The sequence below is a fragment of the Sardina pilchardus genome, chromosome 17 (assembly GCF_963854185.1).
Source record: "Sardina pilchardus chromosome 17, fSarPil1.1, whole genome shotgun sequence".
NCBI classification, from domain to species: domain Eukaryota; kingdom Metazoa; phylum Chordata; class Actinopteri; order Clupeiformes; family Clupeidae; genus Sardina; species Sardina pilchardus.
Window position 1 is genome coordinate 8043548 of NC_085010.1, and position 19294 is coordinate 8062841.

Here is a 19294-nt window from a genome sequence, read left to right on the forward strand (position 1 = left end):
AGCTGGTCATTTTAGTTGGTGTTGCCGGTCTACATTGCTGTTTTTTACTGGCCATGCCAGCTTATGTTGTTCATTCTAGAAAACCAGCTTGACCATCTTTGTCAAGCTTGACAGGCTGGTCACCAGCATGACCATCTTAAACCAGCTGTATCCCAAACGACCAGCTTCCTCAGATGGTCACGCCAGCATGTCTAGCTGGTGGTTACACCAGCAAAGACCAGCAATAGCTGGAAGAAAACCAGCAAAGACCAGCTAAAACCAGCTAAAACCAGCTACCAGCCTAAGCTGGTTTCTTGCTGTTTTTTCAGCAGGGATGCCTCAAATTCACCCATTAACACACCGATGGCAGAGGCTCAGAGGCCAACCTCCTCATCGCAGGGCTGGCAAGTTTCAGAAAATGAAAAGCGTGAGAGTTCTCAGAAAAAAAATTTGATTGTCACACTCGTGACATTTGGCAGCTCCGATTAGAGTCGATTTTTCAAGTGTGAACTTATCAAGAAAGACGCAAATACATGTTACACAGCTCTGCAACAAGTATAGGACAATGATAGACTTAGCAGCCTTAATGTTAACTTGGAAAATCAAGGAGAAACAGAGAATCAACAGTGAACAAAATCCATGCAGGAGAACGTTTTAAATCTAATTGTCGGAGTCGGCGCTGTTGTGTTAGATAAGTTAGAGGCGCCAAGACCTGCCTTACGTTGCTTCTGATTTATTTATATTGCGTGATGCCTTCCGTGGTCTGATAGATTGGTTATTGCTGTCAGTCAATCGGAGCTCGAACTATGGCTTGGCAATGACCAAAGTTTATCATCATGAAAAAAATATATATACAGTATAGTGCACTGAATGGGGAAATATTTTGCGTGAGAAATGTCAAGTATGGCGTGTGGTGTGAGAATGGGTCAAATTGCGTGACTGTCACGCCTGAGACTTGGCAGCCCTGTCATCGGGAGCACTGGGGTTAGGTGTCTTGCTTAAGGACACTTCGACAGGGTCAAGAGGAGTTGGGCTCGAACAGCAACCTTCCAGCCACTGCCGCCCCACTTATATACACACACAGACACTTATAAATTTAAATACTTGTTAGCTTTGGTTTTTATGTTTCTCTCTCTCTGTCGGTGAATTTAACAGTGATTGAATATATATGCTTTATCATTCACACAGACACATACTGTAATTAATTTGAGGAAAACAGGTTAATCTTATTTTAAAACATGTATTAATTGAAACATTTTTTATCACTCTGTCTTTTTCATCACACAAAAACACACACACACACACACACACACACACACGTTTTCTTCATACAGTCACCCTACCTACAGTATTGCAGGGGAAAAGCTAAAAACTTTGCAAAATCTTAGATATACTTGGAAATATAAATAATATGTGTTTCTTGGCGCATTTACTAAATACTTATTTCCCCTCTAGGCTCGGTGACTGCAATATCACAGAGAAGGGCTATTCTAGTCTGGCTTTAGCCCTGATAGTAAATCCCAATTCCCTCAGAGATCTTGATCTCAGAGGAAATGATCCAGGGGAAACTGGAGTCAAACTGCTTTTAGACATAAAGGAGAATCCACAGTGTACACTAGCAAATGTCCAGTAAGTATATTTCTGGGAGATAAGTCTACAGTTAAGTTGTGTGTCAATGATTGTCAAAAGCTTCAAATGGGCATACAGTATATTATCAAGCTGGTGAAGTTGTTGGGCTCTGTTTAAACGTTCTGCAATGTACTGTCTGAATCTAATGGGTTAAATACCCAGGCCAGGCCAACATTGTTATCTTAACAGCGTAATAATTTAACCAGGCGCATTGTTCAAAAGGGTTGTTGTTATGTTTATACAGTTTTCCTTTGTAACTGTTTGCACATACTAAATCTTTGCTGGTCACACAATTTTCTAAACATGTCTTTCTATCACCATAACCATAAAACATACACCACTGCAAAACCATACATGAGTAAGGTGTAAGGGGACGCTTAGAGTAAATCTTCTTCAGTGCTTCTTTAAATTGAGCCCTTTGAGTGTTTATATGCCCAATTCAGTGATGTTTATGTCAGGTGAGATAAAAGGTTTGTTGTCCTCCTTATTTGTCCAGGTTCCTGAAAAGTAGTGCTGCTGAGGAAGCCTGTGCTGCTGTGGCTTCAGCTGTGGGTTCAAACCCCTTACTCATGCCTGAGCTGGATCTGAGTAAGCGCATACCAGGAGCATTGGAAGTGACTCAGCTGTGTGCTTTACTGCAGGATCCCCTCTGCAGACTGCAGACATTACGGTTAGTAGATGTTGCATTAACTACTTTAACCAGCCTGGGTTAAACTGGTGTTACAAAATGAAATTATTCTAGATAGGGCCAACTGTAGGTTTTTCTCCTCAAATCACACTGTTTCTACTCTGGGGGCAACTGCTCCCATCCAGTTAGGCCTACCAAATGCCTGACCTCTTTGGAAAGAGACCCTGATACCCTCTAGTTTCTTAGGAAATAATCAGAAAAGCACTCAGAGACCGCAGACCTCCGCCTGTATTGTTCTTCTTTAAGGCTGGCTTACATTGTGGTCTGTTTTAACAGTCGGCGACTAAATTTCCAAAATCGGGCGGAAATCATGGGAGTTGTAATGGAATCGCTGTGCGCTCCCATAAACTAAATCGTTTAGTGTAAGGTGCCAATCTTAGCGGTTTTATGTCCGTCGGAGTCAGTCTTTTTCTAGTTTTGCTGTTACGACAATATCAAACATGTTTGATATTATCGGAAGTCTTTTCAGTCGTGGCTCATGCAAATAGTGACCATTAAATACCAATAGTGACCTCGCTCCAACACGAAACAGGAAGGGGCAAAATAGGCGACAGCTGTAGCTTATATGATAATTTGTTATTTCATTTCTTATAAATTATTAGTCCAATTATTCTACTTGACAGAACAGCTCTATATCTGTTAGGGATGTCACACATGAAACAGTGCTGCAGAAACGCGAAAAAATTACTTTGATATGAGTAGGCTATCATAGTTCCTGTTGATGATGACGTGTAGCCTAGTGCACGGTGGAAATAATTTGAAGGAATCTAGTAGCAGTCTTGTAAATAGTGACCCACAGTCCTTGCAAAAACCTTATCTGAGACTGGCCTGTGACTAGACTGTGACTAGAAACTCAATGAATTGTCTTTAGATGTGAGAGGGTCTGAGACTGCAGTCTATACTGTATCAGGGCTGTACACTGCGAGCAGGTCGTCGCAAAAACGAGTAAAAATATATTAGTGCGAGTATTACATTTTAAATACTAGCACACGTGCGAGTACTGATTTCAACCCTTTCATTCGCATTTTGCTCCTAAAATGAATCCACACCAAGTAGATCAAAGTGTAGTAGCCTACAATTCGCGCATCTGTATACAAAGAGTTGACAGAGTTGACAACTCTTATGCACCTGGCTAGACACTCGCTTTCAGCATCAACCTCGCGCTCACAAGACGCAAGAAATGTCACTCCAAAACCATTCTTCTTTTTCTTCAATCTGTTCGTTATCAGTCGGTGACTAGGCTATGTAGCAATAGCGGTGAAACGATAAACCATGATGAAACTGTTGACTATAACAATTACCGTGTTCATTTCAAATATTATTATTATCACGGTTGATAGGCTTAACACGGTGTGGAAACCGTGCATTAATTCCTCCCAGTTTCACCCGAGCCTGTATTTGACATTTGAGGCCTGGTAGACTTCTATGAAACAAAAATGGTATCCTACTGATTCTGTTGTCTAAATGATGTGTTTTACCACGATTCGGTGTATCTGCTTTTAAGGCGGAACATTTTCATCACAAATGTGCGCTGTATATAGCCACTCTGCGTCTTTTTATGGCTACGTTCACATTAAATCCATTCCACTAACGTTATCAGGAGAATACCGTGACGTTTTATTTTGAGCACTGGTTGTCACTCATTGGATATAACAGGCTACCAAACTCCAAGACAAGTCATGGCAGAGTAAGTTAAGCACCCATCCAATTAAACATGACCAAGGATAAAGTGAATGGACAACTCACAATGCCATGCCACGGTAGGCTACCTAAATCATTGAAGTTAACATTGCTGGACACTCATCTTTTCTATTACACCGGAAATATTTGTCTTTACCGTTGTTAGTTTTTTGAACATTCATGTTATTTAATGAAAACATGTATCCTTGAACTATGCGTGACTTTTTTCCTAATCCTAAAGAATGAAACCTAATTATGTTCACGTAGACTACGGTGGCCCTACTTCTTAAAGTGACAGGCACTCAATTAGACCTACACACCACCCCTGTAATATCATTAAAGACAAGTGTAATCAATATGAAGTATTCAAATTACTTTGAATTTTAAGCTATAAGTATTATCCAGATCAAAATACACATTTTTACAAATTGGGTAATGCACTGTACATTGGGGCAAATTCACCTATGATGTACTTTTTTCTTAATAAACCTTAAAGCTCTAGCTTACACACTGCTTCTGGGGCTGTATTGTACTGTACCTTAACACATGAAGCGCCAAGTGCCGGCCATTTGACCGCTGAGACGTATTACTTGAAGCGCCGTGTAGGTTTGACCTAGATATACCTATATATGCCGGGCTGCGGTCTTTTGACCACAGTGATTGAAAAAAAAAAAAATATCTTTTCACTCGATTAAATTCGAGGACCCTACGTTCATGAATTTTCCTAAATAGGCGTTTTTTATCACCCAGTATTTTTACATGATCAAAAGCACACCGGTATAAGTTAGTTTAGAGCTATTTTGCTCTTCTGTGATAGGAGTAAGAACCAGCTGAATATTATTTTTTTTGCCGAACAGAAAAAAATGTAGGTCTGAAGGAGTTTTAAAGGAGCACGTGCCCCCTCAGATTTTTCCTCCCTGAGATTTTTTTTAATCATAACTTTCCGATTATGCTCCATAATAATCCAGAGCCTATAACGACACAAATGTATTATTCTGGGTGTTTAATAAACCTACTAAAATAGCTAAAGACCGGTCATCATTCCTTTTCCTAAAATTGGTGTCTGTAGCAGCTATGTTCCTGTAGAAACTCACACATACGTTGAGCGCGCAATGTTTTGCTTGTGTTGATCTGTTTCAGTTAACACTAAAAGCGCCGTGCCGTTCTGATCCAATTATACCTAGAAGCGCCGCGCCCCGGTCATTTGACCGCTTTGACGACCTACTAGAAGCGCCTTGCTGGTGTGAACTACTTAAAGCGCGGCGAGGCGGTCAAAAGACCGCTGAGTCCTTAGACTGGGAGGCTGTTACTTACACATAATGATAGCTAGATGGCGCTTTGTGCACGAATCAAATCGTTTGGTCATAAATACTTAGAAATGTTATTTATAGGCTATCTTAAAACGGAGGCATTTGCGTTTTGTGATTAGGAGCCTGACCCGACGGGAAAAATGTCGACCCAACACCGGTGTTGTTGGATCTTGAGATCCGTTAACACCGGCCCGCAGTTCGGGTTTGGGCAGATAATCTAAACTCTAAAATGAATGGGTGGCTAGTTCTAATTCACTCCCCAAATTCACTTCTATTCATTTAATAGGTAGGCTAGCCTATATGTTCGCACCGCCGAAAATGATCGGACCTGGAACAAAGAGCCTAGCAGTCTGGTTGCAATTACACAGTAGCCAGGATTTCATGGCACATTTTACAGGCTACCGTGGCTACTTTCTAAAACAATTTTCATTCATTTAGGGAGAAGCATCTTGTAGGGTCTAGCTACCTCGGAGAGAGGGAGATAGAGAGAGCAGCTATGCTGAGCAGGCATAGGCGCGAGAAGTAGCCTAATTAAAAATTATGAGTGAAAGATGTTCTCCGTTTTGCGAATGTGTAGGCTATGTTTGCGATGTCTGCTGAAAAAAAAGGTATAGGCCTATTGTTTCTACAATTTAAGCTAACTTCTATGTGAATTCGAGATTCAGCATTGAGACACACATTTTAACAAATGGGTAGAGCAGAGCTGCAGCCCACTGGTTAGAGCTTCGGCCCCAAAACCCAAGGGTTGCTGGTTCGATTCCTGACCTGTTCATGGCTGAAGTTCTTTTGAACAAGGCATCAATAAAGTATATTCTATTCTATTCTTTTCTATTCACACAACTACACGCACGCTGGCGAATTTGAACATTCTGAAACGCGCATATGCAATGAAACATGATTGCGCATTCTTCCACGAGTTGCCTAAACAGCCAGCCTACAACCTATGCAGGGGACAGAGAGAGGGGGTGGGGGTGGGGGTGGGGAGGCAGTTGTCCATGAACTGGTTAGACGAGTGTATGGGGGAGGGGGAATGATCGGTTTCAAATAGGCTATGTTTGCAATGGATAGTGTGTTATGTATAGACTTCGAAACCATTTCCTTTGAGAATAACGGCTGGCTGAAGTTTTTGGCTTGCTAGCTGGCTCAGCCAAAACCTAAATGCTGCTGCAGCCGGCAAAGTTTTCATGGCTGATAATGGCTTTAGTTGCCACTTCATGTCTGCATATGTCTATATTGTACTAGATCTCAACACACAATGTTATTGTATTGTTTTGGACAAAGTTCTGCACGTTTCACTTCAATGTAGACTTATATGTAGCCAAGCCAGAAATGTATGCATTTTGTGTGTTTACTACAGCGAGGCTGTCCAATACATTAAGATGAAGTATTTCTCCTACTTTATCACATCATACTTTCCCAGATAAAGGTAGCCTAGACTCTCCTAAATAGCCATAGGTAGCCACTACTTCATCATTTCATAGAGTGATGAAATGTAGGCTACACCATACAGTAGATATTTAAAGATATATTTATGGGCTACACTATTTCTGACCATTACCCAGTCAATCTTTCTTTCTTACTCACAAACACAGATTTTTGTAAGTTGACAGTAATGTTTGACTGTCCAAAAGGAGATTATTATGAAGTATTTATCTAACTTCTCTCTACAGCCTGGCATACTGCAGTATTGGAGAGGAAGGCCTCAGAGCTCTTGCATCAGCACTGAGATCAAACCTCTCACACATGAGAGAGCTGCAATTGAGAGGGAATGAAGGAGGAGACTCAGGAGTGAAGCATCTTTCTTCTCTTCTGGAGGATCCCAACTTTAAATTGGAGAAACTAGAGTGAGTATATAATAAATAAGGAAAAGTCCAACCTTTAAGGACATCAATTTTCTTTGTGAAAGAATAATGTATTGCAATAAATGTTCTTCCTTAAAATACAGGGGGCATAAGTAAGTACACCCCTATGTTAAATTCCCATAGAGGCAGGCAGATTTTTAGTTTTAAAGGTCAGCTACAGTATTTCATGGAACCAGGATCCTATGCATCCTGATAAAGTTCCCTTGGTCTTTGGAATTAAAACAGCCCCACATCACCACATACCCTTCACTATGCCTAAGGTGCGTTCAAGTTCACCGAACTTAGGCGAACATAGGCGAACATTTGCAAACGTTCGCAAACAGTATTCCGTTAGCCTTGAGTTTTTGGCGAACGTTTGCTAACAATCGCAAACAGTCTGGGGAGGTGGTGCGCTGCAAATATGCAGTACAGTGGAACTGGACGTGAGTTTAACGAACACAACAATGCAATTACTGTTAGAGTGGAAGGTTAACACCAAATCATTCAAATGTAACAGTTCAAAGAAAACATGTTCACCTCGAACGTTCGCCTATGTTTGCGAATTTGAACGCACCTCTAGACTCGAGATTGACATTGTTTTACTTCAGTTAGCCTAATAGCTGGTTTTATTTGCATTGAGTGATGATCTTATGGAACTCATAGCCTACTCATATCAAAGTCATTTTTTTCGTGTTTCTGCAGCATTGTTTCATGTGTGACATCCCTAACAGATATAGAGCTGTTCTGTCACGTAGAATAATTAGACTAAATATAGCTGCAAGCAGCAATGTGGGGGCCAAGCAGTAGGCCGGAGTAACTACGGCAACTCGACACTGTTGGCTCAATGCCGCAATGAGACATATGGCCGTAAGCAGTCAGAACAAGTTTCATGTCTAACACGTCAAAAGTTACAAGCGAACTTGCATTTTTGCTAATTGAAGCTATCCTAAAGGTCAAAGGTCACCAATTTTCTTGAGAGTCCTCGCGATCTGGTCACGAGCCCATGCACTAAGTTTGGTTTTGATAGATTCAAAGGTTGCTGAGATATGAGCTTACTTCCTGTTTGGCGGCTTCACACCCTAGAGGTCAAAGGTCACCAAATGTATTGGGTGTCATCCCGATTAGGTCACAAGCCCATATACTAAGTTTGGTGTTGATAGATGCAAAGGCTGCTAAGATATGGGCTCACTTCCTGTTTGCCAGCTTCGCCGCGAATTTCGATTGGCTGCGACGGGCAAACGCTTCTGTCAATTGTTACAGAAATCAGAACACTAACAAGGCATGGTCTGAAGATGGTCTGTGCCAATTTTGGTGAGGATCAGTTGAAATTTGTGACCTAGGGAAATTTGTTAGTGTTTTTGATTAAATCCAATATGGCGGCCGAATCAATTACGTTGATGTCACAAGTTGTCATCTGTCAACATAAGTATCTTCCAAAGTATTACTAGACATCACTAGTACATTGTAATTCTAAGCACAACAGCAGTTATAGGCCAAAAAGCCTGTTTTTGAATAACAGCGCCCCCTAGAGGTCAAAGGTCACTAAATTTCTTGAGGGTCCTCCAGATGGGGTTATGAGTCCACGTACTAAGTTTAGTTTTGATGCGTGAAAGGGTTGCTGAAATATGAGCCCACTTCCTGTTTGGCGACCTCGCCGCGAATTTCGATTCGCTGTTTTGGGCGAACGGTAATACTTCCGAAGACAAAAAGCAATGCGTTGGTAAGGCATCATCTGAGGATGCTCCATGTAAAGTTTGGTGTCGGTCGGACAAAATTTGTGACCCCTGATACATTTTGAGTGTTTTTGACAAAATCCAAAATGGCGGGAAATCCATCATGGCGGAAAATGACGTCACAGGGTGCGTTTAACTCGGGCTGGTCCAAGGATTCCAAAGATACCTGGTTTTTGAAAATTGGCCCAAGGGTTCAAAAGTTACGTGCGTGAACGCATGTCCAACTTTGACCTGTTGGTGGCGCTAGAGGGTTCGAGGTGCCGACATGAAATTTGGTGACATGAATCATGGGACTGTCCCTAATCAGTGTGCCAAATTTCACAACTTTTCACCAGTCGGTTCTATGGGCTGCCATTGACTTCCATGGCGGAGGAATAATAATAAGAAGAAAACTAAGAATCACAATGGGTTCCTCGCAGCTTCGCTGCTTGGCCCCCAATAATTTATAAGAAATGAAATAACAAATAATCATATAAGCTACAGCTGTCGCCTATTTTGCCCCTTCCTGTTTCGTGTTGGAACGAGGTCACTATTGTTTTTTAATGTTCATGTCACTATTTGCATGAGCCACGACTGAAAAGACTTCCGATAATATCAAACATTGTCGTAATGGCAAAACTAGAAAAAGACTGCCTCTGACGGACTTAAAACCGCTAAGATTGGCACTTTACACTAAACGATTTAGTTGACGGGAGCGCACCGCGATTCCTGTACAACTCCGATGATTTCCGCCTGATTTTGGAAATGCAGTCGCCGACTGTTAACACAGACCAAAATCGTACAATGTAAGCCAGCCTTTAGATCTCACATCCCCCTTCCAACAGTACAAACAACTGCAATGTTTCCACAATTGAATTATTGAGTTGAATTATTGACTATTTAAGCTGTGTTCATATTTACATGTTTTATTTAAAAAACACAAAATATGTTTTAAAACGTATAAAATGTGTTTGTATTAATTGGTGTGTGCAATTCCTACAACACACACACACAAAAACATGTTGCATGTCAGGTTTAGTATTTACTCCACATACATGCACACGCACACACACACACACACACATTAATTTCATTTCATTGGTCTAAAAATACACATTTTTCATTAACAGATTATTGTAAATTGACAGTAATGTTTGACTGTTCAAAAGGAAAGATGAAGTATTTGTCCCACTTCTCTCTACAGCCTGTCACACTGCAATATTGGCGAGAAGGGCTTCATAGCTCTGGCATCAGCACTGAGATCAAACCCCTCACACATGAGAGAGCTGTGGCTGAGAGGGAATAATGCAGGAGATTCGGGAGTGAAGCATCTTTCTTCTCTTCTGGAGGATCCCAACTGTAAACTGGAGAAACTACAGTAAGTATCACAAGACCCAATACTTAGGTACTGTCAGGAAATTTGACCGTGTCTGTGAATGTATATGCTCTTTCAAGCTTGGCCACACACACCCAGACACACACATACACATACACACACTAACTCATTCACAGATAAATTATTACGGTAACACTTTACATTACAGATGTTATGGTAATATATATGCAATTTCATGGTAATAATATTTTTAGACCACATATTACACATAATTAATGTGTAATTTCTAGACAATTACTGTGTAATTACCATACAACAACAATGCAAATAACTTGGGTGAAATAAAATGGTAATAACTGCTGTAAATATGTACTTACCGAAGCAATAAATATTTAGGATTTACTTATTGTGACATAATCTTTCTGTAATTATACCAACATGATGGTGCTATGAAGGACTAAATTACATAGTAACTTTTAAGTGTTATGGCACAATTACACAATGATCAAAGTTTTTGTGGTAGTTAGTTTGATTGTAAAATGTGACCTGTTATCTGTTATTATGATGAAATAAATAAGGTAATTTCACAATAACTATATGGTGTCAGGGCTGTAAAATACTGTTTTGTCTTTTTGAAAGGATGAAATTACCTCATATATTTCATCATAACAACAGATAACAGTTCACATATTATGTCACAATAAGTAAATCCTAAATATTTATTGCTTCAGTAAGTTCATATTTACAGCAGTTATAACCATTTTATTTTACCCTTAAACCCAAGTTATTTGCATTGGTGTTGTATGGTAATTGCACAGTAATTGTCTAGAAATGACACATTAATTATTTGTAATATGTGGTTTAAAATTATTATTACCATTAAATTGCATAAATATTACCATAACATTACCCACTTATTACTGATCTGTAATGTAAAGTGTTACCATTATTACTATTAGTTTTTATAAGTTGGTCTATAAGTCAATAGTGAAAACATGTTCTCTCTCTGGTCAGTTTTATCACACACACACAACCTTATTAAGCAGATAATCGTACATTGATGGTAATGTCTGCCAAAAAGGAATTTTCTCCTACTTTTCTCTACAGTCTGCGGGATTGTAGTATTGGAGAGGAAGGCTTCAGAGCTCTTGCATCAGCACTGAAATCAAATCCCTCACACATGAGAACACTGTGGCTGGGTGGGAATAAAGCAGGAGACTCAGGAGTGAAGCATATTTCCTCTCTTCTGGAGCATTCCAACTGTAAACTGGAGCATCTAGAGTGAGTATCACAACACCAAATACTGAGTTAGTTGCTGTTAGTGAATGTGACAGTGTCTGTGAATTTATTATGCTCTTTCACATGTCAAATTCCACATACATCACACACACTCAAACTCTTCCACAGAACACACACTGTTATGGAATCCAACCACCAAATGTGGGCAAATGTACAATAACACAACAAAAGGAAATTAAGATGAAGTATTTATTCTGCCTCTCTCTACAGCCTGTCATACTGCAGTATTGGAGAGGAAGGCTTCAGTGCTCTCGTATCAGCTCTGCGGTCAAACCCCTCACACATGAGAGAGCTGCAGCTGAGTGGGAATAAAGCAGGAGACTCAGGAATGGAACATCTCTCTTGTCTTCTGCAGGATTCCAACTGTAAACTGGAGAAACTAAAGTGAGTATCACAAGACTTGAGTTGCTGTCCACTCTTTCTCTCTCTTTATTTCTCACATACACACACACACACACACACACACACACACACACACACACACACACTGTCACTCTGCTTTTGTTTCTTTGTATTCTTTAGATTTTGTTTATATTTTTAAATATAATGGTCATTGTAACATGACACAGACACACACAAAAAATGGAATTTCATGAAATTCTGCAAAGACATAAATTCTCTACTCCACTAATACAAATACATCAGTTTCTCTGCTGAATACCAGGTTTAAACATTTCACACTCCATACTCACAGTTACATACTGTGTATATGTCCAACATTTACAGAACACATGAGTTAATAACTGCTTCCCTCTTTGATCTCTGTGTGTCCTTCAGCTGATCTGATGAAGTGTTTCCTTATTTCTCTTGTAGGCTGCAGTTCTGCAGTATAACAGATGAAGGTTTCAGAGCTTTAGCATCATTGCTGAGATCAAACCCATCAGCCCTCAGAGTGCTCTATCTGTGGGGCAATCAGCCTAGACCCTCAACACAGCAGCTGTTCTCTGAAGTGAAGAAACATCCAAACTCTAAACATATAGAAATACATGGACCCTAATGAATCAATCCCATTGTATTCCACGTGAAATATGTTTTTACACTGTGCATGAAATAAGTGTCATGTTGAAGACACTTTATATACTGTACTGTATAGGGCAGATCTTCAATGTGCCTGTCTTTACTCAGGAGGATGTTGCTCCTGTTTCTGTTCTCCAGTTCTGTTGTCCTTTAATTCTCTCTCCCTCTCACTTGTGTACAGGATTCATCACATCAATGTAATGTTTTAAAGTGACTTATTTAAATACAAAATTGTGAGTAGTATTGTATAAAGAATGTAAGCTAGAGTAATGAAAGCTAAAGTAACAGATTACTTGTTATTGTCTTAAACCTGTTTCAAAGCTAAAGTAACAGTTGTTTTTTTTGTTTTGGGAAATTGATAAACTTTAAAAAATCATAAGAAGTAGAATGTTTGTATGATGCTGCAAAACAAGTTTATTTGAATCAAACAAGAAATAAAACTATTTTAGAATATGGAGTGCAAGTTGACTGTATCCTGATTGAGACAATTCTCCCATGATGCATCAGGGTTCGAGGCTCTCAGAGAGCTCAGTCAGATTGCGTTGATCGTTGATGACACGGACGTTCTCCACACAGGGTGCCTCTCAATATCTCTCCTCGATCCTCGATCCTCGGTGGGGGGGGGGCTGAGGTTCACCAAGACCTCCCGATACACTTGATGATTTCTACTTGAATCCATCATTCTCTCGTGAGCATTGTAGACCTTCATCCACTTCTTAGGCACTTTTGCCCACGTCTTGTGGAGTTCATCACTGCATAATTGGTCAAACCAAACAGTATAGCGCAGAACGAGAGCAGGTTCCTCATCTCCCTCAGCGCCATGGTGATCTGGATGAACTTGGTGAGCAGCGCCGCCCTCTTGACCAAGTCGGTGCACATGCGTATCGCCATGGTAACCCAGTACTGGACCTGGTCAAAGCAGTCTAGTTAGCTGTAATGGATATACCAAAGATCCTTCATTACTATGATAGAATGCGGAAATGGTTGAACGTTTGGGGCTCTCGCTCTGCTTTAACCCTCTCTGGGTATACTGTGATCAACCTCAAATGGTAATACGCATCCTTGCCTATTTTAAGTGAGTATACTAAGATGGTTGGTGATGCTTATTACAGTAAGTGGGTATACTGTGTAGACCTGCACATCACATAGACTACACCACTGGGTGCACAGGCGTATCTCTGTGGTAACCCAGTACTGCCGAAGGAGACGGTGCAGGTTGGGAGCGGTGGACAGCAGGTGTCCCTCCTGACCGTCAACGTACAGTAGAAGAGCACCACTCAGGACCCAGCTGCTCCTTTACAGGCGTCAGTTTATCCAGCTGGTGGCCAGGCAGAGGAACAGTCTCTCGTTCAGCTCCAGATAGGTGGCCACAGCCCTGGCCTCCTTCCTCTTCTTCCTCTTCCTCCTCCACCTCCAGGGTCGACCACAGCCGTCACCACAGCCCAATGGAGGTGTTGGCGGAAAGCATCAGACACACAGAGGTGTGGTCAGTAGGTTTGTGCACATTTCCGAATTTAAGAATAGGCCTCCATTCAATTCATGAATTGGTATTTGAATTGAATTGGTCCCACCCCACTGGAAGTTGAATTTGAATTTGAATTGGAATGACAGGAAGTGGAATTCAATTCATGGCAATTCAAAACAATTCCAGTCACATAACAGGAAGAATGTGTTGAATCTCACATACATTCAGGTTAGGGAAGGTTACTTTTGAAATTAAATTGATTACTGTTGTTAAAGGAGTTCTGTACTGATACGGAACTACTGAGGTGCCCAAACGCGGGTGGTGGCTATGGCTGACGCGCTAGATGTTGCCTAAAGTCAGTGGCTAAGCTACACTGTTGGCTTACTGTGAATTAAAGCAAAACGCCTGTAAACGGTCTTCAAGTTGAATCAAGGTGATCCATTTATTCCAACGAGTCCAAATACATCGGCAGGTACAGTAGTCACACAGGCCGTTAGCGTTGCCTTAGCGGTCAAAACCCTTTGCCCTTCCGGGTAGGACACCTGACCAACAACACATCAGTTCCTACCTTTATACCTGACCGAAGTAATGAACATGCGCCACCCAGTGGAAAACAAAAACATAACATCCAAAAGAGACCATACATTTTGGCTCCTACACACCGGCCCCTAATTGATGATGGCAGGAAGACACAACAATTCAAATAAATGAAACAAAAAAGGAACCAAAATGTAGGAAACACCAAGTGGTAAATACAATGTAATAACACGTTCAGAATCATACTCCATGAACTAAGCAGAGTTTGGTCACAGGTCTTTCAATGACGTTGGATTTCGTCTGCAACCTGACAGATCGCACCAGGCCCTGCCTATCAGGAAATACCCCTAGCACTCTGGCAAGGGGCCAAGATCCACGGGGGGCAGAGGCATCCATGATGACAACTATGTCTCCAGCTTTCAGACTCCTCTTCTTCTCATTCCATCTCTGTCGTTCTTGGAGCAGTGGCAAATATTCTCGGACCCATCTCTTCCAGAACAAATCCGCGACATATTGCACTTGTCTCCATCTTCGTCTAACATACTGGTCATGAGGCTCGAAGACTCCTGGTGGCATAGCGGGCTTTCCCTTTAGCAAGAGCAGGTGGTTGGGTGTGAGCGGTTCTAGATCAGTTGGGTCGTCTGAAAGCTTGGTAAGAGGTCGGTCGTTCAAAATAGCTTCCGCCTCGCAAAACACTGTATGCAAGGAGTCATCATCCAGTGTCTGCTGACGTACCACTGAACTTAGGACCCTTCTCACCATGCGGATCATCCTCTCCCAGACGCCACCATGATGTGAGCCTGCTGGTGGGTTGAAGCTCCAGCGTATTCCAGCTTGTGAGAGGACTCCTTCAATCCGCTGGTGGTTGAGCGCAGCCATCGCTTCTTTCAGTTCCCGGTTTGCTCCAATGAAGTTGGTACCGTTATCTGAGATCAGGTGAGTCACCTGCCCTCTTCTGCTTATGAAGCGCCTCAGAGCATTGATGCAGGCATCTGTTTCCAGGGAAGCTGCCACCTCCAGATGTACCGCTCTGCTGGCTAAGCAGGTAAATATGGCTCCATACCGCTTGCAAATTCCTCTTCCTTTCCTTACTTCCACAGGACCGAAGTAGTCTACCCCAGTGTTGGTGAAGGGGGGTAAGTCTGGCTGGACCCGCACCTCTGGAAGATCCGCCAGAACCTGCTGTGAGGTTCTGCCCTTTGCTGAGGATAATAGGGTGTTTGGACTCCTCTGGCATTGCTCCTCTACTCAGCCTTCCTCCAACTCTTACTAGGCCATCGACCAAGACTGGGTCAAGCCTGTACAGGGGACTTTGGCGACTCACTGCTGCCTTTGCGGAGGACAGAGCAGCAATCTCCTCCTTGAACTTCTGCTGCTGGGAATAGCGCACTACTGCATTCTCTGCCTCCAGCAGATCGTCTACTGTTAGGATGTTACCCCTGGGTGTCACAGTGAAACTTTGGCCATCAGCTGTACTCGACTGACTTGCCACAGGCCCCTTCAGCTGTTTTCTCCAGCGAGCCTTCTCCAATAGAATGGCCTTCAAACGTAGAAACCAAGCAGCTGCTTTCTTGAGCCTCTTCCAGTCAGAGAAATAGCTAATGAGCTGGTCAGTTGGTGTAACAGCATTGCACACGTTGATGGCATTCGTGGCTGCCTCTCTCTTCACCTCCTTGTCCTCAGCACTCAGGGAAACATCAAAGACATTGTTAGGCCAGTCCTCCTCACGCTTCCAAAGAAACGCAGGCCCTTCCCACCACCTACTGGTCTTCAGGAAACCTGCCACCCTCAATCCCCTTGATGCGTCGTCAGCTGGATTGTCTTTGGAACCGACATGCCTCCATTGCTTTGGTTCTGATGACTCTCTGATAGTGGAAATCCTGTTGGCCACGAACGTGTGAAATCTCTTATCCTCATTCTTAATGTACTTGAGGACAGAAGTACTGTCCGTCCAGAAGACAGAATCCTCGAATGTCCACTTCAGTTCTTCCTTCAGCATGGAGTCCATCCGCACAGCGAGAACTGCTGCAGTCAGTTCAAGCCGGGGAATTGTCACTGCCTTCAGTGGTGTTACTCTGGCTTTGCCAAGGAAAAAGGAGACTTGTACTTGACCTTGCTCATTCAACATCCTCACGTATGTCACGGTCCCATACCCAGCTTCGCTGGCGTCGGCAAAGTGATGGAGTTGGGCTCGAGCAACCTTGCCATACGTCGCTGGATTGACACACCTGGATATCTTGAAGGTGTTGAGCAGGTCCAAGTCCTCCAGCCATGAGTTCCACTGGCATAAGATGTCAGGTGGCAAGGAATCATCCCATCCACCTCCTCTCCTGCATAGCTCCTGTAGCATGATCTTAGCAGGTAATGTGACAGGGGCCAGGAAACCCAGAGGGTCATACACTGAGCTGATGGTGGACAACATACCACGTCTGGTAAGTGTCTGTTGCTTCAGTTCGATCTTGAAACGGAATGAGTCAGTTTCCACGCACCAGAGTAGACCTAGGGCTCTCTCTACTGGCAGATTGTCACGGTCAAGATCCAGTTCCTTTAAATCCTTAGCCCTTCTTTCTGGTGCAATGGCCTGCAAGACAGCACGGCTGTTGCTGACAAACTTCTCCAGGGTGAAGCCTCCCTTCTGACACAGTGCAGTCAGGTCCTTGATGGTCTGAATAGCATCTGCTTCTGTGGCAGAGCTTTTCAAGTAGTCGTTGACATAAAAGTTTTCCTTGACGGATTTGCATACAGCAGCGGGGAATTCAGACTGGTGGTCGTCAGCGGTTTCCCTTAGTGCGTAGCTAGCGCAGCTTGGCGAGGATACAGCACCGAACAAGTGAACGGTCATCCTGTACTGCCGCAGCTCCTGAGTGATGTCTCCGTTCAGCCACCACAGAAAGCGGAGGAAATCTCTGTCTTCCTCTGCGACCTTCACCTGATGGAACATTGCCTGTATGTCACCCATAAACGCCACAGGTTCCTCTCTGAAGCGCAGCAGGACTCCCAGTAAGGAGCTTGTGAGGTTAGGCCCCTGAAGCAGCTCTTTGTTCAAGCATGCACCTTGGTAGGTGGCACCACAGTCGAACACCACCCGAAGGGTACCTTTCTTTGGGTGATGGACTGAGTGATGGGGAATGTACCAAACTCTACCAGGTTCACCTTGACGCTTTGGCAGCAGCACAGGTTCTGCATAGTTGTTGCTGATAAGGCCATTCACAAAGTCAGCATACTGATGGTGCAAGCTTGGGTTATTTAGAAACCTTCTCCTCAGGCCCTGCATCCTCTGCTTCACTGCAGCAATATTGTTGGGCAAAGACACCTCTTTCCTCTTGAGCGGCAACTTCAGGCAGTACTTTCCATCCTGCAGTTTTGCTGACTGGTCCATTGTCTCCATAAACTTGAGGTCATCTCTAGACATTTCCTTTTCCTCCGAAGCCTTTTCCGTGAAGTCGTGGTTGTATTGACTCACAAGCATCTGTTCAAATATTTGAAGTGAGATGCGGTTCACTGTGGCGGAGGGTGTTGGTGCGCCACTGCTTCCACTCAGAGGACCATTTACGGACCAACCTAAGACTGAACGAGTCGCAAACGGACTGTTGTCGCGGCTATTGATGACCTCCCAGGGCTCTAATAGTCTGGGTGCGTTGGTGCCAATCAACAGGCCAACATCCGCCTTCACATTTGGGATGTGCACCTTTGACAAGTGGGGCCACCTAGCCAGATCCTTAGATCATGTTTTCCACAGTGACAGGCATTTTCTTCTGTGTGAATACCTCGGGCAGGGGATAAAAGTTGTCACTGTTCATCTCTGAGACCTCTAGACCAGAGAGGGTGTACGCAGCAACGGCCTTTTCTTGTCCCATTGTCCTCAACAGGAGGCTGGTTTTCTTGCCTGTAAGATTGAGTTTTTGCATGATGTGTTCAGAGCAAAATGTAGCTGAGCTACCAGGGTCTAGAAAGGCATAAGTTGTTATGATGCGGCTTCCTTTGGCAGACTTCAGCTTCACAGGTAGAATGGACAGTACACACTGGTCTCTACCGGCCCCTGCATGCGCACATATATTGCTGGAGGACTGCTGGGTATCAGCAGAATCCTTGGACTGTTCTGGGGTCTGCTGCTGTTTAATATGAAGCACAGTTGGATGAGCCTTTCCACAGATCTGACATGTCAAGCGCTGCTCACAGTCTTTGCTCATGTGTCCAGTGCGCAAACAGGCAAAGCAAACTCCCTTCTGCCTCAGGAAAAGAATTTTGTCCTTGTGCTCCTTGCCTCTGAACTGCCTGCATTCCTCCACCAGATGGCGACGATCACAGCACAGGCATTTCACTTCCTCCTCATCCTCATCCTGAGTCTGGTCCTGGCCTTCATCAGACACGTCCGTCGCAGCAACAATGTTTCCCTTTACACTGCTCCTAGGCTGGGGCTTGAACTTTGACGGCAGCTTAGTCATAGGTGAGGCGGAGGGTGGATCCTGTATATCGCCGAACAAGGGGTCAGACAGAATTTTGACACGTCGTTCAATGAACTGCACCAGGTCAAAGATGTGAGCTCGGTCATGCGTTTTCTCCATAATGTCATGAGCTGTAGTGCGCCACTGTTCTCTCATTTTAAACGGCAGCTTTGAGAGAATGGTCCTCATGTTTACAGGCATGTCCAGTTCCTGTACATAGCTCAGCTCATGCATGACGTTACAGCAGCCACGTAAAAACAAAGAGTAGGCCTGCAGTGCCTTCATATCCTCTGCTTTAACAGATTGCCAGGCCAAAGCCTTGTTCATGTAGGCGGTTGCCAACTTGTATGGGTTGC

General features: G+C 43.2%; 1 long non-coding RNA gene across 1 annotated transcript; it reads left to right on the forward strand.

Moving 5' to 3' along the window:
* The first annotated feature begins 10148 nt into the window (after positions 1-10148).
* On the forward strand, positions 10149-12879 carry LOC134062636 (uncharacterized). The gene is made up of 3 exons (XR_009935480.1): positions 10149-10217; positions 11685-11858; positions 12288-12879. It is a non-coding gene; the product is annotated as an uncharacterized LOC134062636 (long non-coding RNA).
* Positions 12880-19294: the final 6415 nt, after the last annotated feature.